Below are 26,619 nucleotides of genomic sequence, written 5' to 3'. Positions count from 1 at the left end.
TTGTCTCTAACCAAGCAATAGCGATAATTATCGATATTGCTTGGTAATATGCCCCTCAATTATTTTGGAGGTAGGGTGTTACAAGCAGTCTGTGCTGGCATGTAAGTGAATATATTACAAGAGAGTGACCTTATATCCTATATCAATATGGATGGCCAACCATTTCTTGTAGACTGACATTGAGTCTCAATGTATCGCATGCTGAGATAGTAACTGCTCTTACATTTTTGTTATAGTTGATGGCAGCCTCTGCTGGCTGTGCTCAAGGGGCCACACAGAAAACAGCAGAGATTTCTCAGTAGGAATATGACCCAAGAACAGTTCCATGGGTCGGAATGACCGGACACTTACAAGATCATTCGAAAAGACCGCACCAATCAAAAAACTGGAGGAGGCATCGCCATCGTCCATAGAAACACCATCAAAATTACAACCAGCTCTGACGTAAATCTTGCAACCGCCGAACACCTCCACTTTCAGATCCACACCGACCCCAGGACCACACTTAGAGGAACACTCATTTACAGGCCCCCAGGCACCCGATCTCAATTCAGTGACGACATCACTGACTTCGTCAGCCCGCACGCCCTCGCCTCCGAGAACTACATTCTTCTAGGAGACCTCAACTACCACCTTGACAACATTCACGACAACACCACCACCACCCTTCTGGACAACCTGTCCAATCTCGGACTCAAACAACTTGTTGACACCCCCACTCACATAGCCGGACACACGCTCGACCCTATCTTCACCTCCAGCAAGCACATCTCCTTCGATCATACTACAGCCCTCCACTGGACGGATCATAGCTGTGTTCACTTCAGCTACAAAACAACCCTGACACAAAACCGTCTACAACCCATTCCCCGAAGAAAATTTAACAAAATCTCCACCGAACAACTCCTCACATCACTCAGCCAAAACATTCCCACCCTGGCAACGGACCCAGACCTAGCGGCCACCAACCTCAGGCAATGGATTACCCACAGTGCGGACGAACTAGCACCCCTGAAAAAACACCAGTCGAAATCATCCAGCAAAAAAGCTCCCTGGTTCAATGATGACCTTAAAAAATCCAAGAAGACATGCCGCACCCTGGAGAAGAATTGGAGAAAAGAACCAACTTCAGACAACATGGACTCCCTCAAGACAGCCACCCGCAAACACCACCAACTGATCCGATCCGCCAAGAAATCAGCACTTAAGAACCGTCTCGACAACAATTCTCATAACAGCAAGGAACTCTTCAATATCGTCAAAGAATTCACCAACCCTCCCGCAGCATCCAACAACATCACTAACTCCCAAGACCTCTGCGATGCGCTATCCTCCTTCTTCTACAACAAAATTGCCGACATCCACAACAGCTTCAAGAATACTCCCAATGACCAACTCACCCCACCCACTTCAGATCCCACCCCTCCAACTAACTACCTCAACTCCTGGAACCCAATCACCATTGAAGACACCATTCGCCTCATGAACTCAATCGACTCTGGCTCACCTTCTGACCCCTGCCCCCACTTCATCTTCAACAAAGCTGACTCCATCATCGCTCCCCAACTCCGCGATGTCATCAACTGCTCCTTCGACTCCGCCACCTTTCCAGAAATATGGAAACACGCCGAACTCAGCGCCCTTCTGAAAAAACCAACAGCAGACCCCTCAGATCTGAAAAACTACCGACCCATTTCCCTACTCCCTTTCCCGGCCAAAGTCATCGAGAAAGCCGTCAATAGCCAACTAGCAGCCTTCCTGGAATCCAACAACTCCCTGGATCCCTCACAGAACGCCTTTCGAGCCAAACACAGCACCGAAACCGCCCTCATTGCGGCGACCGATGACATCCGAGCACTCCTGGACAACGGTGAAACAGTGGCCCTCATTCTACTCGACCTCTCCGCCGCCTTCGACACTGTCTGTCACAACACCCTCATACAACGCCTCAACAACATCGGCATACAAGGAAAAGCCTTGGACTGGATCATCTCATTCCTAGCCGGGAGAACCCAGAGAGTCCGACTCCCCCCATTCTACTCAGAGCCCACCGAAGTCATCTGCGGCGTACCTCAAGGCTCCTCACTCAGTCCCACCCTCTTCAACGTCTACATGAGTCCCCTCGCCTCCATCGCACGTCAACACAACCTCAACATCATCTCCTACGCCGACGACACCCAGCTAATCCTTTCCCTCACCAAAGACCCCAACACCGCCAAAAACAACCTTCACGAAGGTATGAAAGAAGTAGCCGAATGGATGAAACAGAGCCGCCTAAAACTCAACTCAGACAAGACGGAGGTGCTCATCCTAGGATCCTCCCCCTCAGCTTGGGACGACTCCTGGTGGCCTTCCGCTTTGGGATCTGCGCCCACACCCACAGACCATGCACGTAACCTTGGCTTCATTCTAGACTCCTCCCTCTCAATGTCCAGACAAGTCAACGCCGTATCGTCCTCCTGCTTCAACGTCCTTCGCATTCTCAAAAAGATCTTCCGCTGGATCCCCCTCGAAACAAGAAAGACTGTCACCCATGCACTGGTCACGAGTCGACTGGACTATGGCAACACACTCTACGCCGGAATTACAACAAAATTGCAGAAAAAACTCCAGCGCATCCAAAACGCATCAGCGAGACTCATATTAGACATCCCGCGCCAAGAGCACATCACCGGTCACTTAAAAAACCTCCACTGGCTTCCCGTCAACAAAAGAATTACTTTCCGCCTTCTTACCCACGCACACAAGTCCCTTTATAATCTAGGACCCGAATGCCTCAACACCCGACTGTCCTTCTACTATCCCACCCGCCAACTAAGATCATCCAATCAAGCCCTCGCCGCAGTCCCGCGCATCCGAAAAACCACCATGGGTGGCAGATCCTTCTCCTTCCTAGCTGCCAAGACCTGGAACTCACTCCCCACCCACCTCCGCCTTACTCAGAATCACATCTCCTTCAGAAAAGAACTGAAAACATGGCTATTCGATAAAAAGTAAACCCCTCCCTCCAGCGCCTTGAGACCCTCTGGGTGAGTAGTGCGCTTTATAAATACCTGAACTTGAACTTGAACTTGAACTTATTACCAGCTGATGAGAGTACACGAATACAAACACAGCACACCTGGTCTTGGGCTGTTCGGTGTAATGGACACTGGTGGGGGAGACAGGAATGTTAGACCGGTTTCTTGCTTGACTGGTTTCTTTTCCTTTAGATACTTGAATCTTGTTGCTCTTCATCTGTAAATGTAGTGGGTTCTTAGCTCAAGATTGTCACCATAAATGTAGTGGTGGTCAATGGTGGGCTGGTCCCATGTGTGAAGGAGGTACAAGTAGACGCTGTAGACATGGTCAGGTAAATGTAGATGAAGTTTATTGAGTTCTAAGAAGAAGTTACATCTAGCACCACCAGGCGCAGCCTCCTAGCTGCTCAGCCCATATCCCAACTGACTACACTCACACACAGGAACCCAAGCATTCCACTTACACTAACATTCTAACTGGAACACTCACACTGGCTTAGCAGCTAGGTACAGAGAACATGATAACAAGACCTGAGGATATTACAGACTGTTTCACTTTTCCAACAGGGAGCACGTGTACAGTGTCTGTTTGTCGTGCAGTTTCACTGTGTGTCATAAGCAATTTGCAACAACCTGTGCTGCTGGTACTTTACAGTGCATGTTTATAATACACAAGTACACAATCAAGCACAATAAGCATATATAATATTGTGCTTTTGTATGTTAGGTGTTTTCACACTCAGTGTGGCAGTAGGAAATTCATTTTTCCATGAGTGAATGCTTTAAGGCAAGCACTGGAAGTAGGGATCCATTTAGTCTGATGAAAGCCCTTTACCAATAACTGGCATTTGAATGGGCAGAAACATGTCTGCACCATTGAGGATGAATGGGCCATCACACACAATTCTCATCCACGTGAACAGTTCCTCTTAATCACACTTGAGGAACCCACTCATGGATTCTAAACGGGCGCACCGTAACAGATGTGCCCTCCTTTCTGTGATTTTCCCTGCTGCCACTCACTACAGTCCCGTTTTATCCTTAATGTCTGAATCTATCCTTGCGTGTGTTTTGTTAAGCTTTATGATGTTATTCTTACGATCCTGCTTATTCCCATTGTTTTATATACCTATAGACATTTACTGTAAAGCGCTCTCATACCCGTAAGGGTCTTGTTCGCGCTCTATAAAACTCTCAAAATAAAATAAATGAAGTGCCATTATCCAGAATATCTTTTATTAAGAGCTCCTTTGCAGCAAGGTCATGTCTGCCCTTATAGTATCCTCTTATCAGTTTGGGATGAGGTTGCCTAAATGAATCATGCCAGGTAGATCTGTCATACTTAGGGTGGTCTTCCCCCAAACCTTTTGCCTGCTTATCCCCTCTTCTTGCTGTAGCTTTTTGTTTGCCTTAGGACTCTGAGCACTTTACCACTGCTAATCAGTGCTAAAGTACATGTGCTTTTCCTCTAAACATGGTAACATGAGTGTATACACAATTAGCATATTTAGATTACTTATAAGTCCCTTGTAATGTGGTATACCATATACCCAGGGCCTTTAAAGTAAATGCTACTAGTGGGCCTGTGGCACTGATTGTGTTAGCCACATAAGTAGCCTTTCAAACCTGTCTCCGGCCTGCCACCGCAAGGCCTGTGTGTGCAGTTTACTGCCACTTTGACTTGGCATTTAAAACCCTTTGCCAAACCTTAAACTCCCATTTTATTACACATAAGTCGTCCCTAAGGTAGGCCCTATGCAACGCATAGGGCAGGGTGCTGTGTAAGTAAAAGGTAGGACATGTACTTTTAAGTTTTGCATGTCCTGATAGTGACATCCAAATTTGTTTTTCACTACTCTTAGGATTACTCTTCTCATAGGTTAACCTTAGGATTTCCTTAATACACTTTTAAGCTGTTATTCCTGATTGGAAAAGAACAGATGTATCATGTTTTATATCATTGGAATGATAATGACAAATCCTCTTTACTAGTAAAGTTGGATTTAATATTACTATATTAGAAAGGCCACTTTTAGAAAGAGGGCCTTTTTCTGCTCTTCCTACTCTATGTGCCTGCAGCCTGTCTCCAATACCCATCTGAGGTGGGTGACAGCTACGCTTTGTGCATTCCCTCTAGACAGCCGCAAACACAGCGAGGTTAGGTGTGTCAGAGAATTATCTGCATTCTGATGGGCCTTCCTAAGCAGGAAGGGAGGGCGGAGCTGACCAGGATGATGCAGCAAATCTGTACCAGCAGAAAAGCAACCTTAGTGACTACAAAATTTAGGTTTGTCACATTTAGACCTTTTGCTGCCAAAATCAACAGCTTGGTATAGCTGACTTCCTCCCTATCACATAAAGTTACATCAGGTTTCAGTCAAACCTCAAACTGATATATATCATTGACACTTTACATTTTCTTGGTGTCAATTTGCCTTAACACTGAAGAAATTAATACCTCTGGTTCCACTTATGCTGGTTTTGGTACAGTTTTGTTCATTCATGGTTTTCAAGTTTTTTTTGTGATGTTTTCTTGATTTGATTTTAAATAATTTGGTACTGCATGAATGCAACTTGCATTCCTCCGGAGAACTACTTGCTGCTTATGCTGCACCTACTAGGGATTAGGAGAGATTATCTAAAATCTGTGCTAAACAAAATACATTGGAAGAGGTATTCATTCCTACATTAAGAATCCAATTTCTGACAGAGGCCCACAGTTGAGCCCTGTCAAATTTTTTTTTAATAAAAGGATGTTGCAGGAGAAACAAATACAATTTCCTTTGATTTGTGCGATGAATAAATGCATGAGGTAAAACTTGACTGTATGAACATTGTGTATACTATGAAGATGTAAAATAGTTTGTTATTCTTTGCAGTGAAAGGATACATCTAAACAGGCAAGAGTGCGACTTGAGAGAGTGAAACTCTTCTGGGATAGAAACAAAGCCCACTCACAAAATATCAGTCCACCAGCTAAAGCTGTCAGTAGCCAGATCTAAAAAGAATATAAACAGCAAAGCATTCTGACAACAAGAGGTCATAAGTTTGAAGTGGGTCATTTTGGCACAGGGCACCACTTTTTGAAATCTGCCTCAGCTCTGTTTCATCCACTCACCAACTTGGAGAGATGACCATCTTTCTTTTCCCTTCAATGAAATGTTATTTATATATTTGTCTTTATTCCAGGTTAGTCGTTATTACAGACACCAAACTTCGAGATCTGTCAAGTAAGAAATTGGAGCTTCCCTATTGCTGACGTCACATCAACTGCCTTCACATTCCAGACTCAAGCACACTACATTCAAATCTACATGCTTTGCTGGAGCATGATGAACTGAAGAGTTGAAGGTGAAAGCTACTCATTGTTGGGCCATGCACAAGTCAGCAGTGCCTACAAAGCCCACACAAATGTAATAGTGTCCCCGTGTTGCAGCAAGCATCATGGAGTGGGTTATGTCAAGTAAATACTAGCCAGCTTCACTGTTTCACCTATACACTGAGGGGCTTTTCTCAAGCCCAGTGCATCACCGGACTGTTCCTTTTTGTGATGTTACGGTGGCGCACAGGGCTTAGCCATATCTATAAGGCCAAGTAAAGCCACCCTGCATGAGGATATAGAGTAAGTCAGAGCAGCACAAGCCACTGCCTTGCCTTACTCATCATCATAGAGGCATTCCATGGGTGTTGCTGTGGGGCTTCCCACGCAACACCCATGGACTTTGATGCTGCCACTGACTTACAATATCTCATAAACCAGGGGCAGCACCAAAGCCTTGTGCCTCACTAGAGCAGGCGTAACGAGAAGAAATGTCTACATTTCTCAACGTTGTTTCCTCTTTCGAGGTGTTTCTGCATTCTGCAGCACACATGGAATGATGAAATTGTCTCTCATGATTGTTTTTGTGCGGGAAGGTATCCCTTTCTGCACAAAAACAATCATGTCAACAACACAGACATCCTTGCACTGTGGTGCAAGGGCACCTGTGCTGGTGCATGGCTGCTAATTTTATGCTGGCTGAAAGGACAGGAATGCACTGTATCTTGTAAATACGGTGAATTCCTGCCTATTTTAATTGGCATAGGGCAGCACTGCAAAATGACTTTCGGCCCTGCCCTATGCCAATTCATTGTAAATTTAACCCACAGTGTGTAGATTTTGTGTCAGTGAAACCATACTGTACGACCACCTTGTTATAATGTAGCCTGGATCATAGAGATGCAATCCTTTGTTCTTTAAATCCCGATGAGCTCCTTGGGCCTTCTGGCAGTCTGAGTTGACAAATGAACATAGTTTCTGAATACCTTAATAATAGAGCTTTATTGGACTGCATGTTGGGGAAAGTATTTGAGAAATGCAGTCAGATCCTCGCAAGAACGCTGGCTATTAAAATTGAGAAGGAATCTATTTGATCTCAGCAGGTACTGCAGATAGCATCATGCTTCCCTTTACTCATTGTTGCAAAAGAATTTCAAAAGTAGAATATTACCCTTTGCAAAAAACTTTTGCTAATGCCATGCTAGCATTATTCAGTTTAATCTGGCTATTAAGGGACATAGTTTTATGCAACTCTCATTATGCCCTTTCTAAGTGCATATCCTCCTCCTCCTTCTATTCCAATCTTCTGCTTTTAATGGGGACGATGTTCATTGTAAAAGGATGCTATCCTCCGTGCACTTCTGACCCATCTGTTATTCAGAGTCCCTGCACTGAGTTTAACCCTTATATGATGGAATTCTCTTAGAGTTTCCTGATATTCAGATTCCCAATAAGGTTGCACAATTAGTTCTTATTGTAGTATCAAATGTGGTTCCTTGTTATAACTGTGTGTATGATGCCTTATACAATTCTTCTACAGGTTTTTTCTAGATGGTTTCTTAAGACCTAGCACTTTTGTCAGGCTTTTTCTCCCTACCTTGATGATGCCTCCCCCTTACTTTGTGTGCTTACCTTCTGTAGAACCAGGGTACCTATGGTGTGTGTGTGCTCTAAAATTTAAACTAGCATAACATAATATAACATAGCGCAACATACCATAACATGTATGCGCCATTCCCCTTCCTTCCAAATTTAATTATGTGATAAGATGAATTCCCAAACGATTTACAGGATTTTAACAATATATATTTTTTAACATCTTTATTTCTGGATTTTTCCACTGGAGCTGCTTAATACAGCAGTCAATAACAAAAATAACAGTAAAAAACACAACTCCTGCACTCAGGTCCATTCATGTTACATAGCCAATTAAATATTTATTTGCACACACCCCGCCATGGTGCAGTCCTCTATTTTAACAATATACTATATAGTGTACTGTGGTAAGGTAAGGACAAATCACTCAGTGTTATTGATACCTCACCAGGCAGAAATACAATAGAAGAATTTAAATGGATTCATAGTTAGGGAGGCAGAATATTTGGACCTACGTTAGAGGTATGAAGCATAACCATTGTCTGAAAGTCTGCTCTGTGATTGCCTTCTCTGAAGCATGGCAACCTTACAATTATGTAGCAATGAAACTTGGGCCTTTTCAACTCATGATCCTAATAAAGACTGAAATCTTGTTCCGAATGTTAATGCTGTTGGTTATGGAGCATCTGCAATAAACAATCAAATAGAGAATTGATTATGGCAATGCTCTTTATCTAGGAGCGGGTGCTGCCCAACTGGCAAAACTGCAATCAATTCAGAATGTTGCTTAAACTACCTAAATATCATCCTACATCAAACGCGATCAAACAACTTAATTGGCTCCCTGTACGGCGTTGAGTTTAAATCACTCTGCTTTGTTCACAAAGCCTTGTTTGGTGGCGGGCTGAGGATCTACAATCCCTGTTTTCCCGCTTTCTCTGAGGTCAGCCACTCTGAGGTCAGCCGTTCTCTAAGGCCAGCCACTTTTGGGTTGGTCAAACTTCCTAAGATAAAAAGAGAAAGGTGGGGAGGAAAACGCTTTTCCTTCCTGGCAGCAAAGCCATGGAACCTAATTCCAGTCCATCTGAGAATGATTCAAACCGATTGCTGTTTAGAAAGGAAATTAAGACCTGTTTTTTTTCTCAGCTTTAAACTTATCTGCGTTGTGTTCAGTTACTTTCCTTAGCACCAAGACGCCTCGGCAGTAGTGCGCTCTATAAATACCTTCAGTCAGTCAAATATATTCTAAAGCGGGCAAAGGTTTGGTAGGGAAGAGATCTTCTTCTTGGCCCTCAACATTTTTTGGCTTTATTCTACAGACTTTGTATGATGTACTCATTCTTAGCATGCATTGGCTTTACAAGCAATTGGGTTGGTGCACCCTCCATAAAGGTAAATAACGTTTTTGCAACTAATAAACAAACTGAACATGAAGGGGGGAGTGCACAAGTACAATTAATGGGCTTTAGAATAATTTGCCTCAGTCCATGTGAATTGTACAACCCCAGTGAAACTTTCATCTAATGGACCTCTGGTGCCATGTTTAACTCCAATTAAGTGTCCTCAGAACACATTTTTGATTGAGAAATGGGAGACACTCCATGCAAGACAGATGTTCACCGGCAGGTTTGGGATTGTGACCATATGACCTTTAACCCATCTTATCTTTTCCTTCATGTGTAAATATATTTCAGATAACAAATTTCCTGTTACAAAGGCACACTGCTAGCTCTACATTCGGATGGTGATGTGTCAGACAATGGTTTCCGTCCCTTTGGCATGGGCAGGAAATATGTCCATCCTTGTGCTCCCGAATTACTTTTATACAGGAAAGAATCTCACAATGGGATCAATTGATAATTGAAAATAGCAGCAAGGTTCATACTACTATAGTTCCAGACACATTGACATTAAGGAAAGATTTGAACAAAATTTGGTACATGTCCCTACTTTCATTCCTCCTTGTAAAGGGTATTGAGTTGGCCCTTTTTTGATCCTTGTCTTGAACTCCTTTCACAGAGGAGTAGCAAGAGTTGTCCCATCTGTGGCCAAGCCTCATGCTTATGCTAGCAGTAAAAACACCAGTAGAGTTGAAAGTATTGGAAATCAATACCTAGATCTCTTACCACTCTTAGCCTAGTGCTCCTTGCCTTTGCGTAGGCTTTACCTGTGAGGAGAATTCCACCTGCGAGACAGGGTCTACTTTTGCCTCATTTTGTAAATACTAGCACTGCCCACCCTTCATGGTTTCTACAAAAAAAGGGCTGACATTACGGAAGTACCCCAATAATACAGGAATACAGGAATCATCCCTGGAACAAAGATTATTGTGTTAAGGTGCAGCATTATTTTGCATTTCAAACGAGACCACTGGCAAGGCATATTTCTACCAGTAATAAATCATCCACAGACGCTGAGACCTTGTTCATCAGCAGGTCCCCTCCAGCCTTCTTGCAATTTACAAAATATGAAGACATATTTACATATTTTGCACGTGATTCATCAAGCCGATTGACTCCAGTGTAATTCTTGTTAAGCTGGTCCACAGAACAAAGTAATTCTGGGCCTTTGTATTGGATAACATTCAGAATAATATGCATCAAAACAAATGTCTATGTTGCTACAGCTTTGCCAGCCCTCAGCAATGCAGACCTAAGGCAACATTGGTGAAAACGCAGAGTTGGTGGTGCCTTTTTCCAAGCCATAGTATGGCTTCACACCTATCTAAAAGAAAACACTCAAGAGGTAACGCCTAATGCCATCTCATTCCAATCCATTGCGGAAAATTACTGGAATACAGTTGATTTTTTCTATTACCTTTCATCTTTTAAATGTGCGCACTCCCATCCATGCTCTCGTTCTCTCGATTTATACCTGTACACAACTATACTGCCTAACGACAGGCTCCACACCAGATCTGCTATTTTTAAGTATCCACATAAGAAAGATGGATGGCTTTAAGATGGCTTTTGTTAAGTTCACTGTAATTATGACCAGGCTACTGCTATCCCTCCACGGTGTTATCCATGCTCCACTATTATATAATTACATGCCAATATAATAAACATATAGGTTACCCCACAATAAGGTTGAGGAAGTAATAATAGTTTGAGTTAACAAGGATCTCTTCCTACTGCTTCTTGCAAACCGTCACTGACCATTTCTACGACAAACTCAAACTCGGCCCTAGTGCCTCTTTTTTATTATCACTCTCGAAGTAGACTCAGTCTGGTCTAGTTTCATGAGGTCTATAAAAACATGTCTATGAAAATTCAATATACCCTGGCTTCCTGGATAACATATGAAGTAAAAAAAAAACTTCATCATGACTCTGATTAACCAATATACCTTTTATCTAATCCCTTCAACCAAATTACTAATTCTACTGATAACTTTACAAGCAAAAGTGACACGTCTCAGCTATGTATGCCAAGACATGTATTGTTACCAGAATCAAAAGGAAAGATGTAAAACAACCCTAATTTCTACACACACCTACACCCCAAATAACAGGTACTCATCACAATGTTCCAAATGCGATGATATGTACGAATAACAGTATTTTTGGTTTGTTTGCTTGTCAGCTTGTTCATACGTTCATAGACCCAAAGATGCCTGATTCAAAGGTACTTTTTTATTTTCTCCATGTCATGTTGCCACTAAGAATGCATGGGTGCCATTATAAACATATACAGAAGTGTAAAAGCAACTACTGTGGTATTATGTTGAAACAAATTAGATTTATTTCTCCAAAATATACTTATTTATGATATAAAATATTCCAGTTTTATTATAAATCATGTTGTATTACATTTATGCAGATTTAAATAAAAATCTAATAAAATTTAACATTTTACTTAAGCATTGCCTTGTCTCATTTGGAGCAGATATGCTTCACAGAATTGAAAAGAATGTGAGTATTTACATTTGTGTGACTTCAGAGTTAAGATTGTACATTGTGACAATGTTCTGCATGTTAGTAGAACTACTGATGACCCTTCTGCCACAAATGCTGCTTCAATGGATTTAGCAAGTCTTCCATGAGATATAAGCAATTATTTTGTTTTCAAAATGCTGCTTGCTAGGCATACGACTGCAGTTAATGTCCCAATTCCTTACCAATAATCTTCTTTATGCTTAGTCCTACTCCCCTTTCACAGTTCTTATCTATCAGCTGGGCTGTGATGAGGCAAAGGGACATTGTGGTAATTCCATTGCCTAAGATAATAGTGGTGCAGATTCAGAAATGTAACCTACACTTGTGAGTAATTTACACTTTTGAATATGTTTACTACTTTTTGTTTATCAAAATCTGAGTGTAAAGTTACTCAAAAGGTGTGACTGACATGTCTCCACCCCGGGAAAGGCGGTGGCTCTAAAAGTATGAACATAAATTACTACTGCCAAAGTAGTAGTAAGTCTTGAGCCACACACACATGTCCAAGGACTGGTACTGAAAATCATTCCATTGAAAATAATGGAGGCAGGGACTTTAAATAAAATCCCATAGGAAATAATGTTACATTAAAGTAAATTATTTTAATAGTTTTACATTGTTAAAATATAAGTACATTTAATATAATATTTAAAATATGTGTATAAATCAGCACATATTTATAAGTTAATTTCAAAGTATTTTAACAGCCAGTTTTAACTTTACAAAATAATATAACATTTTTAAACAAATACATTACTTAGCAATTATAATTAGTGTTATACATCTCTTTTTGTAGGTAGCAAAGCATATTGAAAATATATTTTGCTCTTTATGGGGAATTCTTTTTTTTTACTTACACTTCTTAAATATAGCTAAATTAAAGTAGTAAAAAGTAATAGTGCCGTAGCATTTTTCTTTTGTTCTACATTTAAATAAGTATCTACACTTAATTTACAGTAATATTTAACATAAAAATCTGGCTGTCATAATTTCCACCACCCTGTTCAAACCTCTAGCCTGGAATATCTGATCAGACATCATGCTGCCCATTGTATCCCACATCTCAGCTCATCTTGCCACACTATTCACCTCTCAGACCCGTCAACCAACCTACTTTTACCACCCAGTACTCTACCATATCACATCATTCCCCACCTATTATCATGTACTGCTGCACATCAACCAGTCAACTCAAAATCTTTAACTTGACTAGTCGCTCAGCCCACCTTTTAATTTGTCGCACCTAGAAGGTGTCCATTGTGGTTATCTGTTTCTTGGCTGGAGTAGAATTATGAATGTTGTGTGTACTTTCAGTGAGAAGAATAGCCAAAAGCTGCAGAATTTCTGTGATAATCTCATGGGTTGTTGAGACTACAATTGACCAAACCCTGAGACAGTTGCCTAAAGAAAGTGAAATGCAGTTTAGTACTGAAAGGATCTTTGCATCAAGTGTCATGAGGATCCATTAGCGGTGTTCACTTTAGAAACCTACTGAGGACCTCTATCGTGTTAAATTATGGTAAGGCTGCAAAGTCTCCCAAATCCTTTTCTGAATTTGGTAGAATGAAAACCTTGCCCAAGTGAGCGGTGAAACCAGTGGTCAATAGGATTGCACTAGGATCACATATAGAGCGCCATGAATAGCGTGTTAGCAACCTGTCCCTTTGAGAAACCAAAGTCCTTAGTACTCAAGTTTTTTGATTTATAGTAGCCATCCAGTTAACAATTGAAACAGGAATGGGGAAGTTAAAGTAAAGAGTACAGGACACACAATTAAAAAGTCCAGATTTTGCTGAAGGTTTGATATTTATTTGGTTTCCTAGTGATTTTGGCTACTGACTAATGTAGGATCTTTATGATACGCCTTGATCCTGTACCCTGGGGAGTACCCTCTAGTCCTTTCACATTTCCAGAGTGTTAGTTGTTGGAGACATTATAAGGTTGGAGATCGTCAGGTAACAACATCAGGGCTGTGAATTTCAGCTCCAGGGTGCAGGGCATTGCCAAATTTATAGCTGCCCAGCCGGATGGTGTGGCAAATGGATGAGCTCTGTCCTCCTGGGGTGGCTCCGTTCTGTTCACGCAAGTACCTGCTGACATCAAGATCATGTGCACACATGCCTCCATTTCGGAGGCTCCAAGTCAGAACCAAGGCCACGCCTCCTTTAGTAAATACACTCCCGGTGGTGACAGGGTTATTTTTGCAATTCAGTGTTAATATTTCTGTTCTTTTATTTCCAATCTAGTGGCTTACATATAAGCATATCAGAGAGGTTGTGGGCAGTCATATGGTTGGAGATTGCCTAATTTATCTGTTGGCGGAAAGGGGGTGCCCTTCCCACTAACATAATGGTCTGCCCAACAGATTTTAAAGCGGGCACACCTCTGGTGTAACCAAGGTGGAGACTATTCCATCTCTGCCATTTTTAGACCCATCCGATGGCTTGACAGAGTAAGGGCCATCAGAGGTGTATGTCCACCCACCTAATTTAGATGGGTGACATACAGGTCAGTATTCACTGCCAGGAAAGCAGTGGCGGTAAGGGGCAGAAAACCCCCACAAATTCTCCCACCCATCCTCCCCCCCACCTTGGGAGATTTTTTTTCAAAACCCCTCTTTGGGCTTTTGTTTTTGAAAATATGTTTATTTTAATTTACTGTATGGACCCATCAGGTTTTATGGCGCTGCATGGCAAAGTTACAATATATTAATAGGAACTGCCTAAATGCTGGCTTGCCCAATGGACATTTATAAGTTTGGCAGTCGGGACCTCCACTTGGGTGAGGGGGGATGGCCTGACGGCCAGTACATTTATTGGGTCCAGTGTTTTGACACCTTCCCTTTCTATTCCCTTATGCATTTTGTTAATTGATGTGCTGCCTGGCCTTGGCATGATGGGTTATTCAGTCATCAGGTAGCTGTCTTTCTAGTACATTTGTTTATTGTGGCTAAGCGTGAAATATTGCAAACTCAAGGTGATGATGGATGGAGTGCTGGAACATTTCAAACACTCACCCCCAGTCACAGATCTGGGTTGAATCCATCTTCATTCTTTAGCTCACTTTGCCAACCCAGTTCAGACACAGCTATATGCAAATCAGCCTTGACCCTGTGCCTCATGGGAACAGTCCAGCCCGAACTGCCAAGCCATGTCTTCCCTGGACCATAAACAAGCATCCTGGGACTGGTTTATTTTTGCTTTTGAAAGATTGTGAAAGCTATACATTCTAATACCAGTATGGATCCCATGCAGATCCTGTTGCAATCCTTCCAATATATGAAAGCAACAACTTTTGTTGATCATTCCAGGCAAATAAATCAGTTATGGACTTCAGTGATTTCCATCCCCAATACTTAGGGTCTGCTTCATCTGGAAGAGGTAGTGCCTCTCCTGTAGTCAACACTGATTCAGTAGATCTTCCTGCCCCTGTGGTTATGACTTTGCATCTCCATTTAGCGACATCTGAGAGGTTTTTTGGTAACCCTCAGATATTAAGACCTTCCTAAGCCAATGCATGTTGCAATATCTTTGTAGACCATGCACGCTTCCCAGTGCATCTGCAAGAGGAGTATTTGCCCTATCATATTTAGCAGGTGAAGCATGGGTACATTTTTTTACCTGAAGCAGATACTACTTTTTGGTATGAATTGACTGGCCCTAGACATGACCACTATGGAATATATCGTTGATACCCCCCACCATGCCTGCGTATTTTATTTGTAGTTTCTGGAAATTAAATATGGGCATAAGGAGTTATCTTGTATTGCCCACTTTAACTGGTTAACTGTCCAAACACAGTGGTCTGCATAGAAAAAGACAGAGTGGTTAGTTTTTGAGGCAGTTACAACTGATTCAAGGGAAGTCAACATCAGGGAACAGCTCTCTTTTAGGGAATGCTGATGGATAGACTGACTCCAAATAATCAAAAAAGGTCTTAATGAATGATTTCAATTCACCAATGTAACTCTTCAGTATTTTGTTCTCAAATTTATTTTATCCAATTACATAAAGCTCTGTCTCTGTATTATCAACTCTAATACTTCTCTGTGTAACAATGTCTGCTACAACATCTTATTTGGTATGATAGGTAGTTTTTATGGTCTAGTTTTTCTGCCACAACCATGTTGGATGGCAATTTTATGTCATATTATGCTTTACCCCGACAGGGTATTCATTGCGCCTGTCAGCCAAGTGGCAAACAGACAGAGAAGAACCTCCTGCCTTTTCTTTGAGGTATTGCTCAGTCCTTGCCAGTAATATATAGGGATCTAATAATGTCCATTGCTGTATCTATTTCTCTTCTATACAACATGAATTAATTCAATGCTTCCTTTTTGCTTTAGCTCCAATCTACTAGTAGAATAGCTATACTACCTGACTGATCTTGTATCTTAAGGGGTAAGATCACCTTTGTAATGCCAGGTTGCATGTACATAGCTTCCCATACAACCTCAGTAACAGGTTTACATTGTTGATCGTTTTAGATATTTTTTACGTATATACCATTGATGGAGCAAGGATTCGCACGTTACGAGACTTGCTTGTACTCATGAACCTCGAATAACTATAATGAAATAACTCAACATGTTTGTCTTACTAATTTCCCCGTTATTCTGACATTTTGGGTGTCCCAGAGACGCTTGCTTATGTGTGTATTAACCTTAACAACGCTTGTCATTAAAATGGCCGCGGCTTAGCGGGGTTTTCTTCTGCGCATGCGTTGGTCACAATCACGTGACGTGACGTACTCGCAGTTCTGGTGGGAATCTTTGCGCTTGCGCACTAGCATTAAGATGGCCGCTTTGTGTTCTCACATGCCGAAGCTTGCGCTGCTGCTTTTGCGCTACTGTTCGTGTGCCTCTAACACTAACGCCATAGTTATTATAAAGTAAGGGGTATAGAGTAGCTATTCACGGTATACAGTGTATTCATTTTTTTCCTTGTATTTCTAATTTGTTTTCGCTTACTTTTCATGTATTGTAACTCTTGGGCCTGGGAGGGAAGCAAACCCCATCTTAGAAGTCCCTACTGTGCATGACACCCTGGCAGAGGGAAGAAAACCTTGTAACAGTGGAACCCAGCCAGCTGGCAGCCACAGCCAAGATGCTCCTGAGAAAGTGACCTGCGACCCAGCAGAACGAAGCTGAACTGTCCTGCAAAAGCTACAATTGTATATATTCCATTGTATTCTGTAGAACATCTCATGGGAACCCCAAATTCAATAGGCGGTCCCAGAGTATGCTAATGAAGTCTTGTAAAGGTGAAATGTGGTTGGTGTGTTAACCTGGCCTACTTGTGGTCCAATCGAAATTGGGAATTCTTACACTTGCAACATTTGGGGGTTGGTACACTGACCCGCAAACAGTATAACTAGCCTAGGTTTAGCTAGAGAAATTGTCCGACTTGTCCGAATAGCTGACCTGTCACTGACCCAACGCACTCAATAGGTGACTTGATACAGAGGGCTGCGGAGCACTCTGTCCGAAAATTCCATAAAACTCAAGGGTTTTGTTGAGAAACCTTAAGTGCTGGCGGAGCACTTTGCTGGGGAGTTCGATAACCCAATCGGGGTTCTGACTGATAGCTGCAGAGAGGGTGGAGCGCAGGCGTTGCTTCTGAACTGCGGGTGCTGGTCGTGCCTTGGTGGTCCTGTCCTGATCCTAATCTAGGTTTCCTGTCCTGTCCTGGGGTGTCTTTTCCGTCCTTGCTGTCCTTCTGGCGACTGTCCTTCCTTGGGTTCCTTCCGTCCTTAACTGACCCGTGGCCAGGGTTGGTCTTCACACCACTTTAGGTAAATATAGTGCTGAAACGTCTACTCTGCACCTTCTATATTTTCCTTCTTTTTGCTTTAATAAAGTCATACTCTTGCGAAATTGATTTTCCATGCTTTTCGCATCTCTGAATGAACAAGTCATACATAAAATTGTCGTTATTCTAGCATGTTCCATTTTCTTACCCATCCTTTAAGTTCATTCCTTTTTCAGTTCATGATACATAGATGTTCCTTGTCTTTACCCATTATTTAGTCGATTCAAGTAATTGCACCAGTTTATTAGTATGGTCTATTTGCATTTTACCTATAGTTCCTCTTTATGGGGAAATATTTCGCTGTGAAATTCTAGTATGCTCTTTATTCTTCCCCGTCCTTTAGTCTCTCCTTATTAAGTCTAAATTCTGAAACTGCTGCCTAGCATGTTCCTTGTTCTTACCTACCTTTAGACTCACAAATGGTTGGTTTCATTTATTTCCTTTATGGATATGTGCTCTTTATGATCTTGGTTATCGACTGTTTGTTTATTGTGAACCTTATGCTTTCTGAGATTGAAGAATTTTAGATAAAGGTTTTCAAAACTTCTTGAGTTTGTGGTTATTATAAAAGTACAAATAGAATATATAAAGTATAAGTATTTTGGTGTCTGCCTTGCTTTTACAGCTAGCTCCCTGATCCATTGTGATCTTAGGTACCCGTAACGGTGGAATGGTAAGTCGGGTACACTGGAAATAAAATAGGAAGGAACAAGGGTTACTGGTAGTAGAGTGTATGGTCGCCCGATTAATGAATATGGTGAATTGAAGTTTATGGGCCCGATACGTATGTGGTAAATTTGTTGGTCGGGTGACCTGCGCGCTCTATCAGTAATTTTCTGGTAGCAGAGCTATGGTTAGGGACTAGTTAAAGTTAGGTAGGACTAGTTAAGACAGGTAGGTTGGATGCTGCTAAAAAGATTATTTGCTGCTAAACTGTGAACATTTTTTTGCTACTAGATTGATCAATCACGTCAAATGTTTTTGCTTTAAAAATTATGAAATGTTTTAAATTGTTTTTCTTGCTGCTATATTGATATATGTTTTAACAAAACTCGTTAGTGATTGTTATATGTTGTCTGGAATCCCCGGGGAATTGAATAACGGGTGGTGAGGAGAATCCACGGCGTGGTAAGGTCATTGGCTCGAGGAAAATTGGTTCAGGTTAGGCAGAACTGGAAGCACTAATTAGGGTTTTCTGAATGTATGATTGAGTAAATGGTAGCAAAGAGTTCGCTGGCAAAACTTCTATTGTGATATAACCTAGTAAGGGTCACACGGAAGGAGTAGCAGGTTCGTCTAAGCTTGATTGTTAGCAAAGGAGTTCGCTAGTGAAACTTTAGACTTAGTATATATCCCGGAAAGAAGTGGATGAGTCAAAGAAGTAGCAGGTTCTCTGATGCTTGAGTGAAGGGTAGGCAGAAGAGATCTACTCGTAGTATTTGATAAGTAAATGGAAGTAGTTTACTTGCAGTGAAAGAATCTGTCCTTTCTAGACACTCGAGTACAGTGGCGAATGTTTTTACGTTGTAAAATTAAATAGCGCACTTGCACTTTAAGAAGGAAATAAAGTTCCGTTACCTTGGGAAGGAGGGAGTCAGTTGCGGAGCTGCTCTGACGTCACTCTGTGCAGCGCTGGAATTGGTAGAGACAGCGGGTGTGTAGCTGAGCTAGTATTGTAAAGGAGGGGTGAGCGCAGGAGCGTGGGAACTTGTTTCACGAAAAGACCGCGCACCCATTGGTGAGAGAATTTTGCAACCACCGTGTTGATTGGTTGTTGGGAAACAAAAGACGCATTTGGATTGGAAGTGATTTTGTAAACAGAATCGCTTGCGGAAAAGTATATGTGGCATTCGTATACTCCAGAAACTAGACCACATCCAAGGTATTTTGGGTTTGGAAAAGATAAGTGGAAAGGCCGTAAAAGCGTTATGTACGGAGAAAAGAGGAAAATGACTTTAGTAAGCAAAGTAAAGAATTATTTCAAAAGAGACAAGCCTATCAAAACTAGAGAAAGAGTTGTCATTCCACCACCTAATACTCCCGCATCTTTCATGATGTTTGATAAAGGGTACCACTCTTGTGTATGGTTGGAAAATTGGGTGGAATACACAACAAATGATGGAATTTTGGCATTTCCGTTAGACGGTACATTTAATGGCAGAATTCTATTCAATCTGAGAACCCGAATGAATGAGTTGCATCCTAGACCCAGACTGACACAGTATGAAGCCTTAGAGGAATGGGAAATAGAGGCTTTTGAGAGGGACAAGCCCCGAATGGATAAAGGATTAACCAAATGGTATCCTAAAGTGAAACCCGAAACCCGAGAGAAAAGAATGAAACAATGGAGGCAAAATATGATAGTAGAAGGATTGTACCCTATGATGTCACTAGGAGACCCGGTGGGAGGGAAAAAGACAGAAAAAACCAAACATTGGGTGGCCAGTGGGGATTCAGATGGCGATTTGTTGGATGACTTGTTCATGAAAAATCCACCTCCTTATAATGAAGGACCCCGATCCTCTAGTGTAGGGGATGCTTGCCTGAGACCTCCTTACCAAGAGGGGTCTAGACCTGTAAATGTATGAGACAGCTGTCAAATACCTCCTCATCAGGAGATGCCGAGACCTTTAAGTACAGGAAATCTATTCATGAAGCCTAATTATGGTGAAGGACCAAGTATGACGCATCCTACGGCCCCAACCCTGACCCCGCAAATAGTACCTGAAATAAGCCTGGAAAGAATACTACAGGAGAGAGAGCAAGAGGCATTAATTAAACAAAGAACAGAATTAATTCAGAAAATCTCCCAGCAAAATACCAGTCCTGAAGCCCTGACCATCCCAGTAACTATTGGACCAGTCGTTCCTTTGTATGGGGATAAACAGGGGTGTCCCAAGACACTGATTATTACCCCGGCTATAGTACAGCCAAGAAAAGAGCCCTTAATTGTAGACGATCAGGCAAGCGAATGCGAATCTGTAATTTCCTTGATGGATTTGCCAGTAAGGGAGCTGGAAAGGGGTTCCCAGAGAAGGAACACTCCTTTCAGTTCAGGAGAAGTGCAGATTGAGTCAGCTTCTGGTACTAAACGTGCCACTGTAGTAACTCCTGAAGAGATCGAGAGATGGAGTCGAGAATTAGAGAAACCAAATTCCCCGTTGAAACCACTAGATATTTACAAATTAAGAATAGAATTGGAAGAACTGATGGCTGGGAATGTAGGGTTAGACAGACTAAATACTTTTTCTGAAGAAGAATTGCTGTTTATCTGTAAGAGCATCACTCGTAATACTAGGGTGTTCCATGAGAAGTTAGTGGACACCGCGGCTAGTATGGGAATTGATATTGGGAAATCTAAATCATTGCAGAAACCCTACAGAGCAGAGTTCTCAGACAAAGATCTGGAAAATATGAATGTATCAGGGAAGAAGGTACAGATCAGAGAATTAGTGAATCTGTTGCAAAAATGGGGAGAACTAGAAAAGTGGAAAGCCAGGTGGGCAAAGAAAAAGGAGGAGATTAGATCCAAACAGATGACTTCTGAGTATGTCTTAAAAGAGGCAGGCAAAGCAGAAAAATTATATCCGATGCGAGAAGTGCCAGGTGGAAAATATGTGCACGTTCCATGGTCCAGACAGGATATTGTGTCCTTTACCAATTACTTTCCGAAATTACGAGAGAAACCCGTGGATAGGGATGAAGCTGTGCATTCCTATTATGAAAGACTGTTGCAGGTGTTCAAAACGTACAGCGGTATAGATAACATTGAGATGAAGGACATGACCCATTTCATTTACAGGTTTGTAAACGGTTTAAGACCTGAAATTTGCCAATGGATCAAAGACAATAAAATGTGTTGGCAGTCTAAGAAAATAGATGAGGTTTTAAGGTACGCCAAGTACTGCGAGGATGAGATGGCGGACAAACGAAAGGCCTTAAAGGAAAAAGTAATGTGGGCACAAGTAAAATTAGCTGAGCAACAAGAAAAGCAGTTAAATAAAATGAATACTAATACCCAAAACCAAGGTTCTGGGGGTGGAGGGAAGCCCAAAGTATTAATGAGCCGAGAGGAAGCCAAAAAGAAGTTCCCCTGTCACGGGTGCGGACAGATAGGGCACTGGAGAGACGAGTGTCCATACGCACAAAATAGTAACCCCCAAACTAATTATTTAAATCCACAGACGCAGAATGAAAAGCCAAGAAAGACCCAGCAACAGGTAAAAGCGAATCAGTTGACCCGAGCACCTAGACCGAATTTTAAGGAAAAAGCACAGCAGGGTGAAGACATAGAAATTTGGTGAGGAAAGGAGGATAGAAATGCAGCAACTTTGCAATTTCTGTTGAATGACACTTTCCTCTGTGATGAACCTTACTGACGGTGCCTGAGGGGGGAGGACAAGGAGTGCGTACTTGGCGCCTCCTTGCCGGTAGACCAGTCAGAGCCATACATTGAAGGAAAGGTTGAAGGCAATGATGTCACCTTTCTGTTGGACACTGGGGCTACCCGTTCTACTGTAAGAACAGCAGACGTTCCAAACCTACCCCTCTCGGGAGAAGCAATCCAAGTAGTGGGTGTATCTAATCAATTGATTAGTACCCCAGTTACTGAACCCATGGAGATTACAATAGGGAATTTCAAAGAAATGCATAGATTTGTTGTCTGTGATACCAGTCCTGTAAACTTATTAGGACGTGATTTGTTGTGTAAAATGAACTGTACTATCTTTTGCACGCCAAAGGGCGTCGAGATACAAACCCCAGACGACGATGGAATATACAAATTAATGTTAATAAGACCTGACTCAGAAATTAAAAGACTGACAATACAAGACTTACCTGAAGAACTCCAACAGACAGTGAAACCAGAAGTATGGGATTTTTCTGGAAAAGATGTAGGATTAATGGCAAATGTTGACCCAATCAAAATAGCCATAAAGGAAGATACAGTTTACCCAAATACTAAACCATACAAAATGAGTGTAGAAGTGAAAGCAGGAGTTGCCATTGAAATAAAAAGATAGCTAGAAGCAAATATCATACAAGAAGTGTTAAGTAGTCCTTGCAACTCCCCGATAATTGGCATCAAGAAACCTAGTGGTAAGTACAGGGTAGTGCAGGACCTGCAACAGATAAACAAAATTGTTGTTCCTTGCTGTCCAATTGTTCCGAACCCAGCAGTGATCTTGTATCAAATTCCATGGAATGCTGAGTGGTTCACCTTAATTGATTTATGTCATGCATTCTTTTCAATCCCATTGCATCCAGATAGCAAATTTCTTTTCTCATTTGAATTCGACAGTCATGTGTTCGTTTGGAATCGCATCCCTCAGGGGTATACAGAAAGCCCCTCAATCTTTAATCAGATTCTGAAAAAGTGCCTTGAATCCTTAGTCTTACCTGGAGACTCAGTTTTGGTGCAATATATAGACGACCTCTTGGTGGCGTCTAAAAGTCAGAAAGACTGTGTGGTTGACACTATTGCCTTACTGAACCACTTAGGGGAAGGAGGACATAAAGTATCACCTGACAAATTGCAGTTCTGTACTAATTCAGTAAAATATCTGGGGCACCAGATAGAGAAAGGTATCAGGAGAGTTACTTCAGAAAGAATTAGGATAATTCGAAACATGCAGTTACCCAACACTCAGAAAGAGATCAGAATGTTCCTTGGGGTTGTAGGATATTGCAGACAGTGGATTGTGGGATTTGCAGTCCTAGCAAAGCCATTGATAAAAATGACAAGGAAAGGAGCAAAGGACCCAGTAGTATGGGATGAGGAAGGCATGACAGCGTTTACAAAATTACGAGAATGTCTGTGTACCGCTCCTGCATTGGGAATGCCAGATTATTCGAAAGAATTTGCACTGTTTTGTGATACCCGAGACAATTGTGCACTGTCAGTCCTAACTCAAGAGCATGGTCTGACTAGACGTCCAGTAGCATACTTCTCTGCTACTTTGGATCCAGTGGCTGCTGGATTACCTGGATGTCTGAAAGCAGTAGCTGCAACTTGCATGAGTCTTGAACAGAGTGAATCCATCATTATGGGACATCCTGTAACTGTGTAAGTTCCACATGCAGTTGTAATCTTACTGACCAGAATTAAAACCCAGTATCTCACACCTAGTCGGCTGACTAAATATGAGAGGATTCTTGTGGGTGCTGCAAATGTAACAATTACTCGGTGTAACATATTGAATCCAGCTACCCTATTACCAGACACATTGATTGCAGAAGCAAAGGGAGAGGTTGAGCACGACTGCATTGACCTGACTGAGTTTAGTACCAAACCACGCCCAGATATGAAGGAAATGCCCCTACCTGTGGAAGATTACGAACTGTTTGTAGATGGCTCATGTCTGAGACACGAGAATGGAGGCCTAAGTGCTGCCTATGCTGTAGTCACAGTATCACGTGCTGTAGAAGCATCCTATCTATTTGGAGTGAAGTCCGCACAAGTAGCCGAATTGATTGCATTGGCAAGAACCTGTAAAGTTGGGAAAAATAAAAGAGTAACCATATACACTGACAGTCAGTATGGTTATGGGGTTGTGGATGACTTCGGCCAATTGTGGCTGCAAAGAGAGTTCCTGACTTCTTCGGGTACTCCTATCAGAAATGGAAAAGTGGTATAAGAGCTACTGGAAGCAATCCAGTTACCAAAGGAATTGGCAGTGGTCAAGTGTGCTGCTCACAAATCTGGTGAAGACAGTGTGACAGTAGGTAATAAATATGCTGACCAACTAGCCCAACATTGTGCAAGACATCAAATGTCAGTCAATATCAAATTGGGGGGAAATGGAAACAGCTGCCAACTTATGGTGTTTGAGAATGTGCCAACATGGGAGGAACTGAGAGATTTACAGAATGCAGCAGGACCAAAGGAAAGGAGAAGATGGAGAAAGTTTGGTTGTCAACAGAGAAATGAGGACAGTGTTATTGTTTGCCCTGATGGTATGCCTGTGTTGCCTGACAGCTTGCTTGTTCCAATGGCCCGGCTAATACTAGGAAGTACACACATTGGTAGGGATGCCACGATTCGTGTCTTCAAACAGACATGGTTCAATTCGAAATTTAGGAAGGTAGCAGAAAGACTCTGCCAGAGGTGTTTGACATGTCAACAATACAATGCTGGGAAGAGAACAGTAGTTTCACTGGGTAAAATTGGGAAAGCAGAAGGTCCCTTTATAAGACTACAAATTGACTTCATTCAGTTACCCCTTTGTAGAGGAATGAGATACGTCCTTGTCATTGTTTGCCTGTTTTCAAAATGGGTAGAGGCGTACCCGGCCAAGAAGAATGATGCCATCACTGTAGCCAAATTGTTACTACGAGAACTGATACCTAGGTTCGGGGTTCCAGTCACCATTGAATCAGACAGAGTTGGGCATTTTCAGAATGAAATAATTGATCAGATCTGTGGAGCATTCAAAATTACTCAAAAACTGCACTGTGCATATCGCCCAGAGGCTTCTGGAGTGGTGGAACAACTGAATGGCACTATCAAGTCGAGATTAGGAAAAATGTGTGAATCTACTGGCATGAACTGGATAGAGGCTTTACCTCTTGTTCTAATGGGCATCCGAAGTATTCCAGACCGAAATACAGGTCTGAGTCCCCATGAGATCCTGATGGGAAGAGTAATGCGACAAGCATGGGTACCAGGACACAAACTGATAAGCATTTCTGATGATTTGGTACTTGAGTACTGCAAGCAACTGGGTGACCAAGTGCGTTCTATCTCTTACCAGATTGGGGAAGACGCCGTCGCCAGTCCAGCAACTCCAGCCTATAACTTGAATCCAGGCGATTGGGTGGTACTTAAGAAGCACACCAGATCGAGTTGCCTGGCACCGAAGTGGGGGAAGCCAAGACAAGTGATTCTGGTGACCACAACAGCGGTGAAGTGTGCAGGAGTACCAAAGTGGATCCATGGCAGTCATACAAAGAAAGTAACCGAAGACGAAGAAACTGACGCTGAAGGTTGTCCAGCTGAGGGGTCTCCAGATGTTGGTCCTGAAGTAGCTGATGATGAACAACCGAGCACCAGTGAAGATGAATGGATCCCAGTGACCAACCTGACTGTTGATCCAATAAGAACCAGAAGCCAGACATATGAAGACAGAGAGTGGGATAGTGAGGAAGAGACAGGAATAGAAGGAGACAATCAGATTATCGAAATCCATGTCAAATCTGATGAGGAAGAAGGTCACATAGGGACAGAACAGGTGATCAACACACCTCCAAGAACTCCTGAGATTGAAAAGGGACAGATAGAAATTAGGGCGGAAGTTCAAGCGGAAGAAAATCAAAGATTCGAAGTGCTTGAACAGGATTAGATAAAAATAGACGAATGTGTTCAGGAAACAGAAATTGAAACGTCCAAAAATCAAATCCAGTATACACCTGAACAAGGCCAGCTTAGCAACCAGGCAGAAGAAACCGAAATAAGACCTGGAACTAGTCAGATAGAACGGGAGAAAGAAGAAGCAGAAGTGCCACAACAGAACGAAAACAAAAGAGCATTAGAAGAAAGCCCAACCACAGTGCCAGTTAAAAGACTCAAGAAGAAGAATCATGAACCAAGGTACATCAAAAGACTGAGACTAAGACTGAAAACCGTAGAAGAGAAGCTTGAGCAGAGGAAACAAGCTTCCAGTAAAACAGAGCCATCGGGAGAAAGCACTAAGCGAAGAAGTGCCCGAATAAAAAGGCTGAACGAAAAGTATCAGGATCCTGAATGGACTTACCTAGTGTTGGAGGAATTTGAGGATCTTGAGATAAGTGATGAGAGTGATGAAGAACTCACTACTGACCAGTCTGCCGAAGAAGACGAACCAACCTGAAATTGCCCAGTGTAAGCTACCTGTGCAAAGTTACAAAGAGGGGTTGGAAAGCTTCTTTTGAGCGAAAATGTCTGATTCAAATGTGAAT

General features: G+C 42.2%; 1 protein-coding gene across 3 annotated transcripts in view; it reads left to right on the top strand.

The window, feature by feature from the left end:
* The window catches only part of DNAJB4 (DnaJ heat shock protein family (Hsp40) member B4), a 405,595-nt gene extending 393,802 nt beyond the window's left edge, over positions 1-11,793 (top strand). For all 3 annotated transcript variants that reach the window (XM_078645006.1, XM_078644996.1, XM_078644988.1), the window contains one exon: positions 6,210-11,793. The gene's annotated coding sequence lies outside the window, so the exon portion shown is untranslated. The remainder of the gene's footprint in view (positions 1-6,209) is intronic.
* Positions 11,794-26,619: the final 14,826 nt, after the last annotated feature.

This window comes from Lissotriton helveticus, chromosome 1_1 (assembly GCF_964261635.1).
Source record: "Lissotriton helveticus chromosome 1_1, aLisHel1.1, whole genome shotgun sequence".
NCBI classification, from domain to species: Eukaryota; Metazoa; Chordata; class Amphibia; order Caudata; family Salamandridae; genus Lissotriton; species Lissotriton helveticus.
The sequence above is the reverse complement of the archived record's forward strand: the minus strand, read 5'-3'. Positions and strand labels throughout refer to the sequence as shown.